The sequence below is a fragment of the Carassius carassius genome, chromosome 7 (assembly GCF_963082965.1).
Source record: "Carassius carassius chromosome 7, fCarCar2.1, whole genome shotgun sequence".
Lineage (NCBI taxonomy): Eukaryota > Metazoa > Chordata > Actinopteri > Cypriniformes > Cyprinidae > Carassius > Carassius carassius.
The window spans coordinates 19,151,812-19,173,066 of NC_081761.1; the positions used below are offsets into that span (position 1 = coordinate 19,151,812).

Sequence of the window (21,255 nt, forward strand, 5' to 3'; positions counted from 1 at the left end):
TTTTCAGTTGTACTCTAAAATAAAATGGTTATTTTTCTTAAATACTTAATTTCTGTCATAAAAATTTTAAGTAAGATTAGGTTTAAAGTAATTTCACTCGTTGTTTTTTTTTTTTTTTTAATATTTTGGTGGGTCGTGAAATATATTACACTTGTCTAGGTGGGTCGTGGAATGGAAAAGTTTGGGAACCACTGGTATAGACACACTAGGTAAGAAGTGAGCGCCACACATTGTATTTCTGTTTTTGTTAGACAGTTTAGTTAAGGTGCCGGATGCACTGAAGATTTCGGTTTATTTTCTACATTTTGCTTTTGGTTAGATGTATAAACTCTGGCCAGTGGCCACCCCTGCGGCCAACCCTAGTATTATTTACAGTGGGTCCTATTAATTTAAATGCAGAATGTAAATTCACAATAGTTTAAGAAGTGAAAAAAAGTGCAGCACCTGCTGCAGCCACAGTTTTGCGTCTCTGAGCACAGGTCCGGCCCGCGGCATAGGCGGTATAGGCAAATGCTAAGGGCGCCACTCATCCATAGGGGCGCCAGAATGAGTGAACGAGTGAATTTTTTTTTTTTTTTTTACATATTTTTTTTATAATAGGCTACTATTTAAAAACCATTCATTCGAAATACTACCAAATAAAGCAAAAAAAAAAAAAAAGTCCGGCTCTTCAATCTTCCCCCGCCCATTGAGTGCTTGAGGTGCGTCAGAAACAGATCGCGCGCACGATCAGTTGTTGGTAATTTGTTGTATAGCGTGCCCGACCCCGCATCCAATGTAGACAGCACTGCTTTTGTTAACACACAGCTCGTAGAAACGGGCCTGGCAGCTCGCGCCAGTTCTAGACACGGTGAAAGTTTCCTGATTGTGACGGAAGGCCGAATTTACATGACACATTATAAATGAGCATAGTCTGCGATAGATACAGTGCCAAAAAGAAGAGAAGAGGATAATGACAGAGGTAAAGAGATGCAGTGAAAGAACAATTTATTGCATAGGAGTAAGATACTATAATTTCATTGCAGTTATTTTTACCTTAAACTTAATGTTAGCAGTTGTTCTGAGTTCTGAGTCCCCAGACTGTGATTTTGTACAATCATGTCAGTTTTAAGACGCATTTTTTATTATCACTTTTTTATTAATGTTTTACTCTACAGTTGTGCAGGGGATACAGTACAGGCCAAAAGTTTGGAAACATTACTATTTTTAATGTTTTTGAAAGAAGTTTCTTCAGCTCATCAAGCCTGCATTTATTTGATCAAAAATACAGAAAAAAAAATGTAATATTGTGATATATTATTACAATTTAAAATAATTTGTTTTCAATTTATTATACTTTAAATTATCATTTATTTCTGTGATGCAAAGCTGAATTTTCAGCATCATTACTCCATTCTTCAGTGTCACATGTGACATCCGGTCTATCACATGATCCTTTAGAAATCATTCTAATATTCTGATTTATTATGAGTGTTGGAAACAGTTCTGCTGTAATGTGTGTGTGTGTGTGTATATATATATATATATATATATATATATATATATATATATGCTAAATCATGAACACAATGACAGGGTGAAATGGGCTGTGATGCATGGGGCGCCAGGTAAAATCTTTCCTAGGGCAGCAAATTGGTCAGGGCCGGCCCTGTCTGAGCAACATTAAAGTGTTTCGTTCCTGAATGAATCAACCGTTTAAATGATTCGGTTCAATCGCAATGACTCACTTATTAACAGTGACTCGCTGCCACCTATTGGCGGTTTTAATTTCACATTTAATGGAACCTTTTCATTTTTTAAATAATTTCAAACATCAGTTTTCAATGTTTTATCTTTAAAATATCAAAACATTATTTATTCATTTGTAACTGCAGGTTAAAGTATTCCATGTTCCACGGAGCTGCATTAAACAGTGTGTAAAAACATCTAAATGGCACTTCAGATGCAGCTTCTGTTTTATCTACATTGCAAAGATCAATTTTGTTGATACTGATTGCATTTGCTTGGTAACAGCCCAAATGCAAGTATTTGACCTAAAATATGGTGCACACTTTTAGAAACAATGGTGTAAAGGTAAAAAAAAAAAAACCTCAGGTGTCAGCACAATTAAAAATAAGATATCAGCACAATAACACTCAGCAAAATAGTGTAATTATCGTTATCGATAAAATCCTAGAACTTACAGAGATATAACTTTTTGTCTTGCAAACCCTTAATTTTTTTTCTTTATTTTAATGTGCCACCCCCAAAATTTACTGTGGCCTCATTTGGCCACCCCTGTTAACATTTTCTGGGGGCGCCAATGGGTTAGATTAGGTTTAGATTAAGGATTGTTTTCTTATATTTTGTTCTTTCCTTTGGCGCCGCTTTCGTTCTTTTCCCATTTTATTGTTTGTTTGTTTACATTTTCACCTTGTACATAGCGCACATTATTATTGTTATTTTACTGGATCTAGTGGCTTTGGCTTTTTGTGAATAAACGTCCAGTATTTTTTCTCTTTCAAAGTTTTGTCTGTCATGTTCTTCCACCTCATTTCATACCCAGCAGTACGTTAATATGTAAATGTAACGGTACATTCCCTAGACTCCTTAAAGTTCGTAACAGGGTTTAAATGGGAACATTTTTCTGCTCAAGTATAGGCCTATATACGGTTTAAAAGAGGAAAAACTAATGGACACAAAAGTAGCCTACTTTTGGACAGAATACGAGTTCTTTGTTAAATACATAAAATAAAAAAAATATTTTTTTAGCCTATATGAATAATGGATTCGAAACCTCAAAGAAAAGCCATGCCACTATCAAAAGAAACCTCGAAACATAAATGAGGTAGACATTCCCAGAAACTCATTATTTTAGTCGCAACAATCAGTTAATGGAAACGCTGTCCTTTCGCAATAGTTTTTTAATCAATATTTACAAAACATCAATTTCCCAAGAAGCTGAACGCATTAGCGGTTACGTGTCAGTTAAACTTTTCATCTCCAATCCTGTTTGTATTTTTGAGAAGTGACGCTGTTGTGTTTGTTTGTATCGGCCGCTGTCCATTAGCCTAAGGTTCTGAAATGCAATATTTTTTGAATAGCCTAGTCTATTTTTTTTATTTTTTAAATGGCGTGCGCCCTTGAGCACCCACGGAGGAAAAACATAAATCGGCGCCTATGGTACAGTGTATATCGCGATATACTGACCTGCGTTCTCTTCCCTCTGTACTACCAGCTGTTACTCAAGGTCTCATAGCGAATGAATAACTCTTAGTCTGATTAATGATTAGTGATTACGGAAAGCAGTAAATGATTACATATTCGCACGGCACTGTATAGTGGGGGATGGGACGTTTTCAGAAACGCTGTGATTGGTGGATAGGATATGGAACATGCATGCGACTGATTATGTCACTGTCACTGTCAACAACATAACCAATCACAGTGTGGCAGACGCTTCATAGCGCCAACTGCAATGTTTAATTTTAAATAAATGTAGCCTACTGGCAGTCTGGCACTGGCACACGTGGGTGCTCATTTTCCGTGGGTGCTCGGTATTTTCCGTGGGTGCTCGAGCCCCGGAGTACCCACGGTATCGGCGCCTATGACAACAACAACAACAAAAATTACAGTATATTAATACTTCTTTGTAAATTATTGTTTGAAGTAACAAAACCATGGTTAATTTGCAGTTACCATGGCTACAAGAACAATGATTTGTGGTGTTATTGTTAAAGCCATGGGTAATTTTCCTAAAGGAACCTGAAAAAAAAAAAAAAACGTTCACAGGATATAGCCTGAAAGTGATAAACGGGACTCATTTTTACCTAAATGATTTGTAGTTTATTTTAATACATATTAAAAATGTATAAGGTGTGCATTGTAGCTGACACCTAAATGAACACATTTCAATTGTTTTATGATTGCAAATTTGTGTTTGAGCCCATGTGAAAAAGTAGAAGAATTTAAATATGATTTACAGTGTATTTTAATAAATATCAAACATTCAATTCAATTGTGCATTATTCATTTACAAACATTAACAATATTTATATAGCATTCATTCATGTCAGTTAATATTTCAAACTTAAACATTAAAACATTGTTTTATTATGATTTTTTTTCCAAGCACATTTTACCAATTCCAAACCATATCAATCTTAATAACTACCATTATTTTTTATTTAATCATTTATGAGTGATATACAATAGTCCAGGAAAGCTGGAAGAGAAAAACTCTTCGAGAGTTTTTAGGCGTATTTTCTTTTACAGATGAAATGCGCTAAAAAAGAGTTTTAACTCAAACTGTAAATTCGAAAAATATGAAATCCCCATGAGAAATATCAAACACAAATGCAATACAGAAATGGATAAGTTAAGACTTGACCATTGTGCAAAAAATGCTGACTGGGTCATGAGGTCACAAAAGAAAAAGAAAAAAAAAAACAGGTCGAGAAGAACTGACAAAAAGAATTGCAAAAGAATTAGGAATTAATGTGAAGATTAATTTTTAGTCAATTCTGCAAGACAAACTTTTCAGGAAAGGAGATGGAATAAAAATGAGCTCCTAAATCTTAATCCCAGATTCTGGAAGATATATTCCTCAAACCATCGGATAAGAGGAGGTGGTGCTGGTCCTTCACGAGTCACTCTAATCTGTTCATAAAGCCTATATATAAAGTCTTAATATATAGTATTTCACAGTACTTCATGGTATTCTAATTAAATCATTTTTTGGTATCTTAAGTCTCTCAGAACCTGACACAGAGTAATTCTGGAGGCTCCGGGAAAGTGGCAGTTCTGTAAAATGTTGGCGCTGGAGACTAAATGCTCCCTGATAGTTTCACGCCTAATTCTTCACTTTAATTCTTAATTCTTTTCCAGTTAATGTGTTCTGTAAATTAATTAAATTAACTGGTTTAGGATTACAAATTAACTTGTACTATTTTTTTTGTCCCTAAAACTGACAGAAAATGATGAGGCCTAAGATATTTCTTAAGCTGTAATGATGAAAACAACAACAATAACAACAACAACACAAAATTACTGATTTTTTCTGCTGGTGATTAAAGAGATGTTAACTCTGAGATGTTTCTCTCTGTCTCTCTCTCTCTCTCTCTCTCTCTCTCTCTCTCTTAATAATTTATTAGTGTTTTGTAATGATTTTATTGACCTATAGTTCTGGTGATTAAGGAGATGATTAAGTCTCCCTCTCTCTCTCTCTCTCTCTCTCTCTCTCTCTCTCTCTGTTCTGTAAGATAAATTCTTTAAACAGTGGTAAAAGAGGATGTGGTGCTGATCCTTCAAGAGTCACTCAAAACTTATCTGTCCATAAAGCCTATAAAGAACTATTCTTAATATACAGTATTTCACAATACCTCAGCATGTTATTCTAATTAAGTGAAGGTTATTTCATCAGTAAAATACATAAAATACATATTATTTTTCTTTGAAAGATTTCTATAAATGATTTAAATCATACTCGTTTCTACAATAATTATTTAAAAGTAAACCTATAGCTCTATCAGGTGGCCATTATTGGTACTAAGAATTGCAAGCTTGATTTATAAGTTATGATAGCTTTAATTTTATGATGGCTCTTGAACATGATAAAGCTATGAAACTTACTGTGCTTCCTTCAAATGATAACTTCTACGTATAAAAAAAATATGAAGAGTTAGAATGACAAATTTTAAAGATATAGTAAAATAACTATTGTATTGTTTCATGTTACTTTAATAAATCGATATGGCCACACCATTTAAGTAATCCTAAACCCATTCGCAATTTAACATCTTCAGTATATTAGCATCATGTTGAAAAAGTTTGGTGTGAACTACTTGTGTCTTCTTGGAGGAGTATGAATTCATTTACAGGCTGATTTTATCATAAATCCACAATAAAATTTCTGAGTTCTGTATCAATCTGTGTTGCTGTTTGTTTATTTTTATTTTTTTATTTTTGATAGGAAGATAACGGACCCTTTACTCTCCTTTTTAATAAATGTGCTTATATACCAAGAACAAGCTATTTATAGCTGTATTTATTAACTGCTTACTACTGACTATTAATTTTGGGACATGGCTTTATAAAGCATGAACTGACTATTTACTAATGAGTGCAGTTATTATGAAGTGTTATCCATGCATTTGCTAATGTTAACAAATTAGACATTATTTTACAGTGTTATAAAATCCTTTAATGACTTATAAGCATTTGTGAAAGTTCTGCTTGCATTACAGCTTAGTCTTAATCTGTGAGCTGAACAGATTTACTGTTACATCCATGAGATTATGAAAATTCAGATACATGTCATGACACAGGGTGTCAGAGGTCAGTATCAAATGAGTTTGAAATTATTATTTGCAGCACAAATAAGGTGTTTTAGGATCTTTAAAAATCCCTAAAACTGTCAGAAAAGGATAAGGCCTAAGATATTTCTATGTGAGTGGCTAAATTTATTTTTGTTTTTATAATTATAATGCATAAACTATGAAATTATACAAAATGTATAAAAAAAAGTACAACAGTTATTGTTTTCCAATGTTTTTTATTTATTTATTTAATTTATTTTTTTGAATTTACATTTAAAAAAATTAGCCTACTTCAATCATTCTAAACAGCTTGAATAAAACCCGTTAATATTTATTATAGACCACTGTAACTGTCTATAATCTAACAAACAAGTTTATTATGAAAATAAAAGTGTGTACACCAGATAAATTGGACGATAAAGAAATTGCTAACAATAGTATAATAGAGCATGTTTTAGGTTTTTAGGCGTTTAGATGCAGAAATGGACAAATGTAAATAAAATGTACTTGATTTAATTAAATATAGATTAATTCTTGTTAGAGCAAAATAAATAAATAAATACGTACACACATAAAAAAAAGCAGCCAAGACGAATGAGTTTTCTTTTTTATATATATATAGATTAAAATTGAAGACAGAAGCAGCTGGTAAATGCGGTCACTTAATATTCAAATCCAGTAGATCCACTTCAGATTTATCGTTCAGATTCTCGTATTTATCACGTATCACTGACCTCACATCAGTTATTAATGAGCCCTGACCCGGTAATAATCAAATATGTTGGTTTAGCCTGTCAGTGTGAATTAAATCTAAGTATTTATTTGTATTTTTAACCGATTTAAAAGAGAAACTAAAGGAGAGTCAGGGGGCGCCGTAGAGCCCCTGTGCCACGCCCGGGTCCCAGCCTCTGCAGGCTCCTAAAGGCCACAGATTCCAAAGTGTGCGCAAATTTCAAGAGCTTTTGAGTATGTTAAGGACCCCAAAAGCCCCCACAACTTTGACGAAAAATATGAATACTAAACCCTAAATAGCCAACTTCCTGTTGGGCGGAGCCTATGATATGCAATACGAAAGTTGTTTGGATTGATGAGATTTATATGTGTACCGAGTTTCATACGTCTACGAGCAAGTATGCATGATATATGGCCCTCCATATTCCAGGGGGCGCTGTAGAGCCCCTATGCCACGCCCATGTATCAGTCTCTGCCCGGTCCTAATGGCCGCAGGATCCAATGTCCAATTTTCAAGACTTTTTAAGCATGTTAAGGGCCCCAAAAGCCCCCGAGACGTTGGAAAATAATAATAATTAAAGCTGCAAGCAGCGATGAATGGGCCCTCGCACCCGGGCTCACCACCAGCGAGTTGCTTTAGTTGCTTTAGTGAATGGTGAGAAATATGCATTTAATGTCATAAATATAAGTGGAATATATCAAAGTGTGAGCCAATCTTTCTGTTGCCAGCAGGTGGCGCTATAATTATAATGGTATATTGGCCATCAGATGTGTTCAGAACAGGACTCTTATCGAACATGCGGAGTCTGGGGAAGATTGAACATTTTATGCCTGAGTTACAACAACTTCTCTTGCTGTGGCGAGACATCAAATTTTGTCATGGTGCCATGGACACGCCCTTTAACAAAAACTGAAGATCTCCACAATTTAACATTGCACAGGCCTTTAGATTAGACTGACCACAAAAAGTACATTAATGTCAAAAGATTTCTAGGAGTAGTCTGTCGAAGAGTAAAATATGTCACTTCCTGTTGCCTGTAGGTGGCGCTATGACTATAACTGAATATGGGCATGTAAATATGTTCAGGTCAGGAGTCTTATTAAACATGTGAAGTTTTGGGCACATTGGACATTGTATGTCTGAGTTATAGAAACTTCATGTTTCATGGCGAATCATCGAAATTCGCCAGGCCGCCACAGACACGCCCTTTAACGAAAACTCAAAATCTTCGTAATTTAACATCGCAAAGGCCTTTAGATTAGGCATACCCACTCTGGTGTTGATCTGAATTAATCTCTAGGAGGAGTTCGTTAAAATACAACGCATGGAAATGACAAAAATGACACAAAATTTGCTCATAAAATTGAAAATAACCGACTTCCTGTTGGGTTTCGGATTTTGCTCCAAGAGACTTTTTTGTAGGTATTGGAGAGATACATGTGTATACCAATTTTCATACATGTACGTGAAATGTAGCTCGAGGCGCACACCGTTGAACGTGTATAGGTGGCGCTGTCGAGCCATTTTGCCACACCCACTTCTGAAACCCATATCAGACGTAAATTTTCGCCAGTTCTGAGGTGTGTGCAAAGTTTCATGACTTTTCGAGCATGTTTAGGCTCTCAAAAATGCGATTCATCTTGGAGAAGAAGAATAATAATTAAAGCTGCAAGCAGCGATGAACGGGCCCTCGCACCCGGGCTCACCGGCAGCGAGTGGCTTTAGTAAATAGGTGAACGGTGAGAAATATGCATTTAAACTCATAAATATAAGTGGAATATATCAAAGTTTATTCCATATATGTGCCAATCTTTCTGTTGCCAGCAGGTGGCGCTATCATTATAATGGAATATTGGCCTTCAGATGTGTTCAGGCCAGGACTTTTATCACACATGTGAAGTCTGGGGAAGATCGGACATTTTATGCCTGAGTTATAACATCTTTTATTCCCATGGCGAGACTTTGAATTTTGTCACGGTGCCATGGACACGCCCCTTAACGAAAACTCAAGATCTTCACAATTTAACATTGCACAGGCCTTTAGATTAGACTGACCATAAAAAAGACATTGATGTCAAAAAATTTCTAGGAGTAGTCTGTCGAAGAGTAAAATATGTCACTTCCTGTTGCCTATAGGTGGCGCTATGACTATAACTGAATATGGGCATGTAAATATGTTCAGGTCAGGAGTCTTATTAAACATGTGAAGTTTTGGGCACATTGGACATTGTATGTCTGAGTTATAGAAACTTCATGTTTCATGGCGAATCATCGAAATTCGCCAGGCCGCCACGGACACGCCCTTTAACGAAAACTCAAAATCTTCGTAATTTAACATCGCAAAGGCCTTTAGATTAGGCATACCCACTCTGGTGTTGATCTGAATTAATCTCTAGGAGGAGTTCGTTAAAATACAACGCATGGAAATGACAAAAATGACACAAAATTTGCTCATAAAATTGAAAATAACCGACTTCCTGTTGGGTTTCGGATTTTGCTCCAAGAGACTTTTTTGTAGGTATTGGAGAGATACATGTGTATACCAATTTTCATACATGTACGTGAAATGTAGCTCGAGGCGCACACCGTTGAACGTGTATAGGTGGCGCTGTCGAGCCATTTTGCCACACCCACTTCTGAAACCCATATCAGACGTAAATTTTCGCCAGTTCTGAGGTGTGTGCAAAGTTTCATGACTTTTCGAGCATGTTTAGGCTCTCAAAAATGCGATTCATCTTGGAGAAGAAGAATAATAATTAAAGCTGCAAGCAGCGATGAACGGGCCCTCGCACCCGGGCTCACCGGCAGCGAGTGGCTTTAGTAAATAGGTGAACGGTGAGAAATATGCATTTAAACTCATAAATATAAGTGGAATATATCAAAGTTTATTCCATATATGTGCCAATCTTTCTGTTGCCAGCAGGTGGCGCTATCATTATAATGGAACATTGGCCTTCAGATGTGTTCAGGCCAGGACTTTTATCACACATGTGAAGTCTGGGGAAAATTGAACATTTTATGCCTGAGTTACAACAACTTCTCTTGCTGTGGCGAGACATCAAATTTTTTCATGGCGCCATGGACACGCCCTTTAACAAAAACTGAAGATCTCCACAATTTAACATTGCACAGGCCTTTAGATTAGACTGACCACAAAAAAATACATTAATGTCAAAAGATTTCTAGGAGTAGTTTGTTGCAGCGTAAAACATGTCACTTCCTGTTGCCAGCAGGTGGCGCTATGACTATAACTGAATATGGGCATGTAGATCTGTTAAGGGCAGAAGTCTTATCTAACATGTGAAGTTTGGGGCAGATTGGACATTGTATGTCTGAGTTACAGCAACTTCCTTTTTCATGGCGAAACATCGAAATTTGTCAGGCCGCCATGGACACACCCTTTAACGAAACCTCAAGATCTTCGCAATTTAACATCGCAAAGGCCTTTAGATTTAACTGACCAAGTTTGGTTTTGATCTAAATAAATCTCTAGGAGGAGTTCGTTAAAGTACAACCCCTGAAAATGGCAAAAACAACGCCAATTTTGCAGAGAAAATTCTAAATAACCGACTTCCTGTTTGGATCCGGTTTCATACCAAGAGACTTTTTTGTAGGTATTGGTGTGTTACATGTGTGTACCGATTTTTGTACATGTACGTGAAACATAGCTTGAGGCGCACTCCGTTGAAAGTGTATATGCACTCAGTTGAAAGTGTATAGGTGGCGCTATCGAGCCATTTTGCCACACCAAATGGAATATTGGCTTTCAGATCTGTTCAGGCCAGGACCCTTATCACACATGTGAAGTTTGGGCAAGATCAGACATTTTATGCCTGAGTTATAACATCTTTTATTCCCATGGCGACACATCGAACTTCGTCACGGCGCCATGGACACGCCTTTTAACGAAAACTCAAGATCTTCACAACTAAACATCACACTGGCCTTTAGATTAGACTGACCACAAAAAAATACATTAATGTCAAAAGATTTCTAGGAGTAGTTTGTTGCAGCGTAAAACATGTCACTTCCTGTTGCCAGCAGGTGGCGCTATGACTATAACTGAATATTGGCATGTAGATCTGTTCAGGTCAAGAGTCTTATCCAACATGTGAAGTTTGGGGCAGATTGGACATTGTATGTCTGAGTTACAGCAACTTCCTTTTTCATGGCGAAACATCGAAATTTGTCAGGCCGCCATGGACACGCCCTTTAACGAAACCTCAAGTCCTTCGCAATTTAACATCGCAAATGACTTTAGATTACACTGACCAAGTTTGGTGTTCATCCGAATAAATCTCTAGGAGGAGTTCGTTAAAGTACAACCCCTGAAAATGGCAAAAACAACACCAATTTTGCAGGGAAAATTTAAAATAATCGACTTCCTGTTGGGATTAGGATTTCGTACCAAGATACTTTTTTGTAGGTATTGGTGTGTTACATGTGTGTACCAATTTTTGTACATGTACGTGAAACATAGATCGAGGCGCACTCCGTTGAAAGTGTATAGGTGGCGCTATCGAGCCATTTTGCCACACCCGATGGAATATTGGCCTTCAGATCTGTTCAGGCCAGGACTTTTATCAAACATGTGAAGTTTGGGGAAGATCTGACATTTTAGGCCTGAGTTATAACATCTTTTATTCCCATGGCGAGACTTTGAATTTTGTCACGGCGCCATGGACACGCCCCTTAACGAAAACTCAAGATCTTCACAACTTAACATCGCACAGGCCTTTAGATTAGACTGACCACAAAAAAGACATTGATGTCATAAAATTTCTAGGAGTAGTTAGTCGCAGTGTAAAATATGTCACTTCCTGTTGCCAATAGGTGGTGCTATGACTATAACTGAATATGGGCATGTCAATCTGTTCAGGTTCGGAGTCTCATCAAACATGTGAAGTTTGGGGCAGATTGGACATTGTATGTCTGAGTTATAGCAACTTCATTTTTCATGGCGAATCATCGAAATTCGCCAGGCCGCCACGGACACGCCCTTTAACGAAAACTCAAAATCTTCGCAATTTAACATCGCAAAGGCCTTTAGATTAGGCATACCAACTTTGGTGTTGATCTGAATTAATCTCTAGGAGGAGTTCGTTAAAATACAACGCATGGAAATGACAAAAATGACACAAAATTTGCTCATAAAATTAAAAATAACCGACTTCCTGTTGGGTTTCGAATTTTGCTCCAAGAGACTTTTTTGTAGGTATTGGAGAGATACATGTGTATACCAATTTTCATACATGTACGTGAAACGTAGCTCGAGGCGCACACCGTTGAACGTGTATAGGTGGTGCTGTCGAGCCATTTTGCCACACCCACTTCTGAAACCCATATCAGACGTAAGTTTTCGCCAGTTCTGAGGTGTGTGCAAAGTTTCATGACTTTTCGAGCATGTTTAGGCTCTCAAAAATGCGATTCATCTTAGAGAATAATAATAATAATAATAATAATAATAATAATAATAATAATAATAATAATAATAATAATAAACGGAGCAATTCCAAGAGGGTCCTCACACCATCGGTGCTCGGGCCCTAATTAAAGCTGCAAGCAGCGATGAACGGGCCCTCGCACCCGGGCTCACCGCCAGCGAGTGGCTTTAGTAAATTGGCGAACGGCGAGATTTATGCATTTAAAGTCGTAAATATAAGTGGAATATGTCAAAATCATTTATATGTGCCAGTCTTCCTGATGCCAGCAGGTGGTGCTATCATTATAATGGAATATTGGCCTTCAGATGTGTTTAGGCCAGGACTCTTATCACAAATGTGAAGTTTGGGGAAGATCGGACATTTTATGCCTGAGTTACAACAACTTCTTTTCCTGTGGCGAGACATCAAATTTTGTCATGGTGCCATGGACACACCCTTTAACAAAAACTCAAGATCTCCATAATTTAACATTGCACAGGCCTTAAGATTAGACTGACCACAAAAAATACATTAATGTCAAAAGATTTCTAGGAGTACTTTGTCACAGCGTAAAATATGCCACTTCCTGTTGCCAGCAGGTGGCGCTATGACTATAAGTGAATATGGGCATGTGGATCTGTTAAGGGCAGAAGTCTTATCTAACATGCGAAGTTTGGGGCAGATTGGACATTGTATGTCTGAATTACAGCAGCTTCCTTTTTCATGGCGAAACATTGAAATTTGTCAGGCTGCCATGGACACGCCCTTTAACGAAATCTCAAGATCTTCCCAATTTAACTTCGCAAAGACCTTTAGATTTAACTGACCAAGTTTGATGGTGATCTGAATAAATCTCTAGGAGGAGTGCGTTAAAGTACAACCCCTGAAAATGCCAAAAACAACACCAATTTTGCAGAGAACATTCTAAATAACTGACTTCCTGTTTGGATTTGGATTTCGTACCAAGAGACTTTTTCGTAGATATTTGTGTGTTACATGTGTGTACCAATTTTTGTACATGTACGTGAAATATAGCTTGAGGCGCACTGCGTTGAAAGTGTATATGCACTCAGTTGAAAGTGTAAAGGTGGCGCTATCGAGCCATTTTGCCACACCCAATGGAATATTGGCCTTCAGATCTGTTCAGGCCAGGACCCTTATCACACATGTGAAGTTTGGGCAAGATCGGACATTTTATGCCTGAGTTATAACATCTTTTATTCCCATAGTGACACATCGAATTTCGTCACGGCGCCATGGACACGCCTTGTAACGAAAACGCATGATCTTCACAACTAAACATCACACAGGTCTTTAGATTAGACTGACCACAAAAATAACATTGATGTCATAAAATTTCTAGGAGTAGTTTGTCTCAGTGTAAAATATTTCATTTCCTGTTGCCAATAGGTGGCGCTATGACTATAACTGAATATTGGCCTGTAGATCTGTTCAGGTCAAGAGTCTTATCCAACATGTGAAGTTTGGGGCAGATTGGACATTGTATGTCTGAGTTACAGCAACTTCCTTTTTCATGGCGAAACATCGAAATTTGTCAGGCCGCCATGGACACGCCTTTTAACGAAACCTCAAGATCTTCGCAATTTAACATCACAAAGGCCATTAGATTAGGCATGCCAACTTTGGTGTTGATCTGAATGAATCTCTAGGAGGAGTTCGTTAAAATACAACGCATGGAAATGACAAAAATGACAAAATTTGCTCATAAAATTAAAAATAACAGACTTCCTGTTGGGTTTCGGATTTCGTACCAAGAGACTTTTTTGTAGGTATTGGTGTGTTACATGTGTGTACCGATTTTTGTACATGTACGGGAAACGAAGCTCGAGGCGCGCTATGTTGAAAGTGTATAGGTGGCGCTATCGAGCTATTTTGCCACACCCGATGGAATATTGGCCTACAGATGTGTTCAGGCCAAGACTCTTATCACACATGTGAAGTTTAGGGAAGATCTGACATTTTATGCCTGAGTTATAACATCTTTTATTCCCATGGCGAGACATCAAATTTCGTCACGGTGCCATGGACACGCCCCTCAACGAAAACTCAAGATCTTCACAACTTAACATCGCACAGGCCTTTAGATTAGACTGACCACAAAAAAGACATTGATGTCATAAAATTTCTAGGAGTAGTTAGTCGCAGTGTAAAATATGTCACTTCCTGTTGCCAATAGGTGGCGCTATGACTATAACTGAATATGGGCATGCCAATATGTTCAGGTTGGGAGTCTCATCAAACATGTGAAGTTTGGGGCAGATTGGACATTGTATGTCTGAGTTATAGCAACTTCATTTTTCATGGCGAATCATCGAAATTCGCCAGGCCGCCACGGACACGCCCTTTAACGAAAACTCAAAATCTTCGCAATTTAACATCGCAAAGGCCTTTAGATTAGGCATACCAACTTTGGTGTTGATCTGAATTAATCTCTAGGAGGAGTTTGTCAAAATACAACGCATGGAAATGACAAAAATGACACAAAATTTGCTCATAAAATTAAAAATAACCAACTTCCTGTTGGGTTTCGGATCTTGCTCCAAGAGACTTTTTTGTAGGTATTGGAAAGATACATGTGTATACCAATTTTCATACATGTACGTGAAACGTAGCTCGAGGCGCACACCGTTGAACGTGTATAGGTGGCGCTGTCGAGCTATTTTGCCACACCCACTTCTGAAACCCATATCAGACGTAAATTTTCGCCAGTTCTGAGGTGTGTGCAAAGTTTCATGACTTTTCGAGCATGTTTAGGCTCTCAAAAATGCGATTCATCTTAGAGAAGAATAATAATAATAATAATAATAATAATAATTAAAGCTGCAATCAGCGATGAATGGGCCCTCGCACCCGGGCTCACCGGCAGCGAGTGGCTTTAGTCAATAGGTGAACGGTGAGAAATATGCATTTAAACTCATAAATATAAGTGGAATATATTAATGTTTATTCCATATATGTGTCAATCTTTCTGTTGCCAGCAGGTGGCGCTATCATTATAGTGGAAAATTGGCCTTCAGATGTGTTCAGGCCAGGACTCTTATCGAACATGCGGAGTCTGGGGAAGATCGAACATTTTATGTCTGAGTTACAACAACTTCTCTTGCTGTGGCGAGACATCAAATTTTGTCATGGCGCCATGGACACGCCCTTTAACAAAAACTGAAGATCTCCGCAATTCAACATTGCACAGGCCTTTAGATTAGACTGACCACAAAAACATACATTAATGTCAAAAGATTTCTAGGAGTAGTTTGTCGCAGCGTAAAACCTGTCACTTCCTGTTGCCAGCAGGTGGCACTATTACTATAACTGAATATTGGCATGTAGATCTGTTCAGGTCAAGAGTCTTATCCAACATGTGAAGTTTGGGGCAGATTGGACATTGTATGTCTGAGTTACAGCAACTTCCTTTTTCATGGCGAAACATCGAAATTTGTCAGGCCGCCATGGACACGCCCTTTAACGAAAACTCAAAATCTTAGCAATTTAACATCGCAAAGGGCTTTAGATTACACTGACCAAGTTTGGTGTTGATCTGAATGAATCTCTAGGAGGAGTTCGTTAAAATACAACGCATGGAAATGACAAAAATGACACAAAATTTGCTCATAAAATTAAAAATAACCGACTTCCTGTTGGGTTTCGGATTTTGCTCCAAGAGACTTTTTTGTAGGTATTGGAGAGATATGTGTGTATACTGATTTTCATACATGTACATGAAACGTAGCTCGAGGCGCACACCGTTGAAAGTGTATCGGTGGCGCTATCGAGCTATTTTGCCACACCCGATGGAATATCGGCCTTCAGATCTGTTCAGGCCAGGACTTTTATCAAACATGTGAAGTTTGGGGAAGATCGGACATTTTATGCCTGAGTTATAAAATCTTTTATTCCCATGGCGAGACTTTGAATTTTGTCACGGCGCCATGGACACGCCCCTTAATGAAAACTCAAGATCTTCACAACTTAACATCGCACAGGCCTTTAGATTAGACTGACCACAAAAAAGACATTGATGTCATAAAATTTCTAGGAGTAGTTAGTCGCAGTGTAAAATATGTCACTTCCTGTTGCCAATAGGTGGCGTTATGACTATAACTGAATATGGGCATGTCAATCTGTTCAGGTTTGGAGTCTCATCAAAAATGTGAAGTTTGGGGCAGATTGGACATTGTATGTCAGAGTTATAGCAACTTCATTTTTCATGGCGAATCTTCGAAATTCGTCAGGCCGCCACGGACACGCCCTTTAACGAAAACTCAAAATCTTCGCAATTTAAAATCGCAAAGGCCTTTAGATTAGGTATACCAACTTTGGTGTTGATCTGAATTAATCTCTAGGAGGAGTTCGTTAAAATACAACGCATGGAAATGACAAAAATGACACAAAATTTGCTCATAAAATTAAAAATAACCGACTTCCTGTTGGGTTTCGGATTTTGCTCCAAGAGACTTTTTTGTAGGTATTGGAGAGATACATGTGTATACCAATTTTCATACATGTACGTGAAACGTAGCTCGAGGCGCACACCGTTGAACGTGTATAGGTGGCGCTGTCGAGCCATTTTGCCACACCCACTTCTGAAACCCATATCAGACGTAAATTTTTGCCAGTTCTGAGGTGTGTGCAAAGTTTCATGACTTTTCGAGCATGTTTAAGCTCTCAAAAATGCGATTCATCTTAGAGAATAATAATAATAATAATAATAATAATAATAATAATAATAATAATAATAATAATAAACGGAGCAATTCCAAGAGGGTCCTCACACCATCGGTGCTCGGGCCCTAATTAAAGCTGCAAGCAGCGATGAACGGGCCCTTGCACCCGGGCTCACCGCCAGCGAGTGGCTTTAGTAAATTGGCGAACGGCGAGATTTATGCATTTAAAGTTGTAAATATAAGTGGAATATGTCAAAATCATTTATATGTGCCAGTCTTCCTGATGCCAGCAGGTGGTGCTATCATTATAATGGAATATTGGCCTTCAGATGTGTTTAGGCCAGGACTCTTATCACAAATGTGAAGTTTGGGGAAGATCGGACATTTTATGCCTGAGTTACAACAACTTCTTTTCCTGTGGCGAGACATCAAATTTTGTCATGGTGCCATGGACACACCCTTTAACAAAAACTCAAGATCTCCATAATTTAACATTGCACAGGCCTTAAGATTAGACTGACCACAAAAAATACATTAATGTCAAAGGATTTCTAGGAGTAATTTGTCACAGCGTAAAATATGCCACTTCCTGTTGCCAGCAGGTGGCGCTATGACTATAAGTGAATATGGGCATGTGGATCTGTTAAGGGCAGAAGTCTTATCTAACATGCGAAGTTTGGGGCAGATTGGACATTGTATGTCTGAATTACAGCAACTTCCTTTTTCATGGCGAAACATTGAAATTTGTCAGGCTGCCATGGACACGCCCTTTAACGAAATCTCAAGATCTTCCCAATTTAACTTCGCAAAGGCCTTTAGATTTAACTGACCAAGTTTGATGGTGATCTGAATAAATCTCTAGGAGGAGTGCGTTAAAGTACAACCCCTGAAAATGCCAAAAACAACACCAATTTTGCAGAGAACATTCTAAATAACTGACTTCCTGTTTGGATTCGGATTTCATACCAAGAGACTTTTTGCGTAGATATTGGTGTGTTACATGTGTGTACCGATTTTTGTACATGTACGTGAAACATAGCTTGAGGCGCACTCCGTTGAAAGTGTATATGCACTCAGTTGAAAGTGTATAGGTGGCGCTATCGAGCCATTTTGCCACACCCAATGGAATATTGGCCTTCAGATCTGTTCAGGCCAGGACCCTTATCACACATGTGAAGTTTGGGCAAGATCGGACATTTTATGCCTGAGTTATAACATCTTTTATTCCCATGGCGACACATCGAACTTCGTCACGGCACCATGGACACGCCTTTTAACGAAAACTCAAGATCTTCACAACTAAACATCACACAGGTCTTTAGATTAGACTGACCACAAAAATAACATTGATGTCATAAAATTTCTAGGAGTAGTTTGTCGCAGCATAAAATATTTCACTTCCTGTTGCCAATAGGTGGCGCTATGACTATAACTGAATATTGGCATGTAGATCTGTTCAGGTCAAGAGTCTTATCCAACATGTGAAGTTTGGGGCAGATTGGACATTGTATGTCTGAGTTACAGCAACTTCCTTTTTCATGGCGAAACATCGAAATTTGTCAGGCCGCCATGGACACGCCCTTTAACGAAAACTCAAAATCTTAGCAATTTAACATCGCAAAGGGCTTTAGATTACACTGACCAAGTTTGGTGTTGATCTGAATGAATCTCTAGGAGGAGTTCGTTAAAATACAACGCATGGAAATGACAAAAATGACACAAAATTTGCTCATAAAATTAAAAATAACCGACTTCCTGTTGGGTTTCGGATTTTGCTCCAAGAGACTTTTTTGTAGGTATTGGAGAGATATATGTGTATACTGATTTTCATACATGAAACTCTTATCGAACATGTGAAGTTTGGGGAAGATCAAACATTTTATGCCCGAGTTACAACAACTTATCTTGCTGTGGCGAGACATCAAATTTTGTCATTTTTGCCATGGACACGCTCTTCAACAAAAACTCAAGATTGCCACAATTTTACAGTACACAGGCCTTTAGATTAGACTGACCACAAAAATACATTAATGTAAAAAATCTCTAGGAGTAGTTTGTCTCAGCGTAAAATATGTCACTTCCTGTTGCCAGCAGGTGGCGCTATGACTATAATTGAATATGGGCATGTAGAACTTCGCAAAGGCCTTTAGATTTAACTGACCAAGTTTGATGTTGATCTGAATAAATCTCTAGGAGGAGTTCGTTAAAGTACAACCCCTGAAAATGCCAAAAACAACACCAATTTTGCAGAGAAAATTCTAAATAACTGACTTCCTGTTTGGATTCGGATTTTGTACCAAGAGACTTTTTCGTAGATATTGGTGTGTTACATGTGTGTACCGATTTTTGTACATGTACGTGAAACATAGCTTGAGGCGCACTCCGTTAAAAGTGTATATGCACTCTGTTGAAAATGTATAGGTGGTGCTATCGAGCCATTTTGCCACACCCAATGGAATATTGGCCTTCAGATCTGTTCAGGCCAGGACCCTTATCACACATGTGAAGTTTGGGCAAGATCGGACATTTTATGCCTGAGTTATAACATCTTTTATTACCATGGCGACACATCAAACTTCGTCACGGCGCCATGGACACGACTTTTAACGAAAACTCAAGATCTTCACAACTAAACATCACACAGGTCTTTAGATTAGACTGACCACAAAAATAACATTGATGTCATAAAATTTCTAGGAGTAGTTTGTCGCAGTGTAAAATATTTCACTTCCTGTTGCCAATAGGTGGCGCTATGACTATAACTGAATATTGGCATGTAGATCTGTTCAGGTCAAGAGTCTTATCCAACATGTGAAGTTTGGGGCAGATTGGACATTGTATGTCTGAGTTACAGCAACTTCCTTTTTCATGGCGAAACATCGAAATTTGTCAGGCCGCCATGGACACGCCCTTTAACGAAACCTCAAGTCCTTCGCAATTTAACATCGCAAATGGCTTTAGATTACACTGACCAAGTTTGGTGTTCATCCGAATAAATCTCTAGGAGGAGTTCGTTAAAGTACAACCCCTGAAAATGGCAAAAACAATGCCAATTTTGCAGAGAAAATTCTAAATAACTGACTTCCTGTTTGGATTCGGATTTTGTACCAAGAGACTTTTTCGTAGATATTGGTGTGTTACATGTGTGTACCGATTTTTGTACATGTACGTGAAACATAGCTTGAGGCGCACTCCGTTAAAAGTGTATATGCACTCTGTTGAAAATGTATAGGTGGCGCTATCGAGCCATTTTGCCACACCCAATGGAATATTGGCCTTCAGATCTGTTCAGGCCAGGACCCTTATCACACATGTGAAGTTTGGGCAAGATCGGACATTTTATGCCTGAGTTATAACATCTTTTATTCCCATGGCGACACATCAAACTTCGTCACGCGCCATGGACACGACTTTTAACGAAAACTCAAGATCTTCACAACTAAACATCACACAGGTCTTTAGATTAGACTGACCACAAAAATAACATTGATGTCATAAAATTTCTAGGAGTAGTTTGTCGCAGTGTAAAATATTTCACTTCCTGTTGCCAATAGGTGGCGCTATGACTATAACTGAATATTGGCATGTAGATCTGTTCAGGTCAAGAGTCTTATCCAACATGTGAAGTTTGGGGCAGATTGGACATTGTATGTCTGAGTTACAGCAACTTCCTTTTTCATGGCGAAACATCGAAATTTGTCAGGCCGCCATGGACACGCCCTTTAACGAAACCTCAAGTCCTTCGCAATTTAACATCGCAAATGGCTTTAGATTACACTGACCAAGTTTGGTGTTCATCCGAATAAATCTCTAGGAGGAGTTCGTTAAAGTACAACCCCTGAAAATGGCAAAAACAATGCCAATTTTGCAGGGAAATTTCAAAATAACCGACTTCCTTTTGGGATTAGGATTTCGTACCAAGAGACTTTTTTGTAGGTACTGGTGTGTTACATGTGTGTACCGATTTTTGTACATGTACTTGAAACGTAGCTCGAGGCGCGCTATGTTGAAAGTGTATAGGTGGCGCTATCGAGCCATTTTGCCACACCCGATGGAATATTGGCCTACAGATGTGTTCAGGCCAGGACTATTATCACACATGTGAAGTTTGGGGAAGATCG

At 38.1% G+C, this 21,255-nt stretch overlaps 1 long non-coding RNA gene across 4 annotated transcripts in view; it reads right to left on the minus strand.

Annotated features, from left to right (window-relative positions):
* Positions 1-4,029: 4,029 nt before the first annotated feature.
* Positions 4,030-21,255, minus strand: part of LOC132143076 (uncharacterized) — a 40,193-nt gene continuing 22,967 nt past the window's right edge. For 3 of the 4 annotated variants that reach the window (XR_009434185.1, XR_009434182.1, XR_009434184.1), the window contains exon 3: positions 4,232-4,763. This is a non-coding gene — a long non-coding RNA (uncharacterized LOC132143076). The other variant, XR_009434183.1, reaches the window with a different exon arrangement.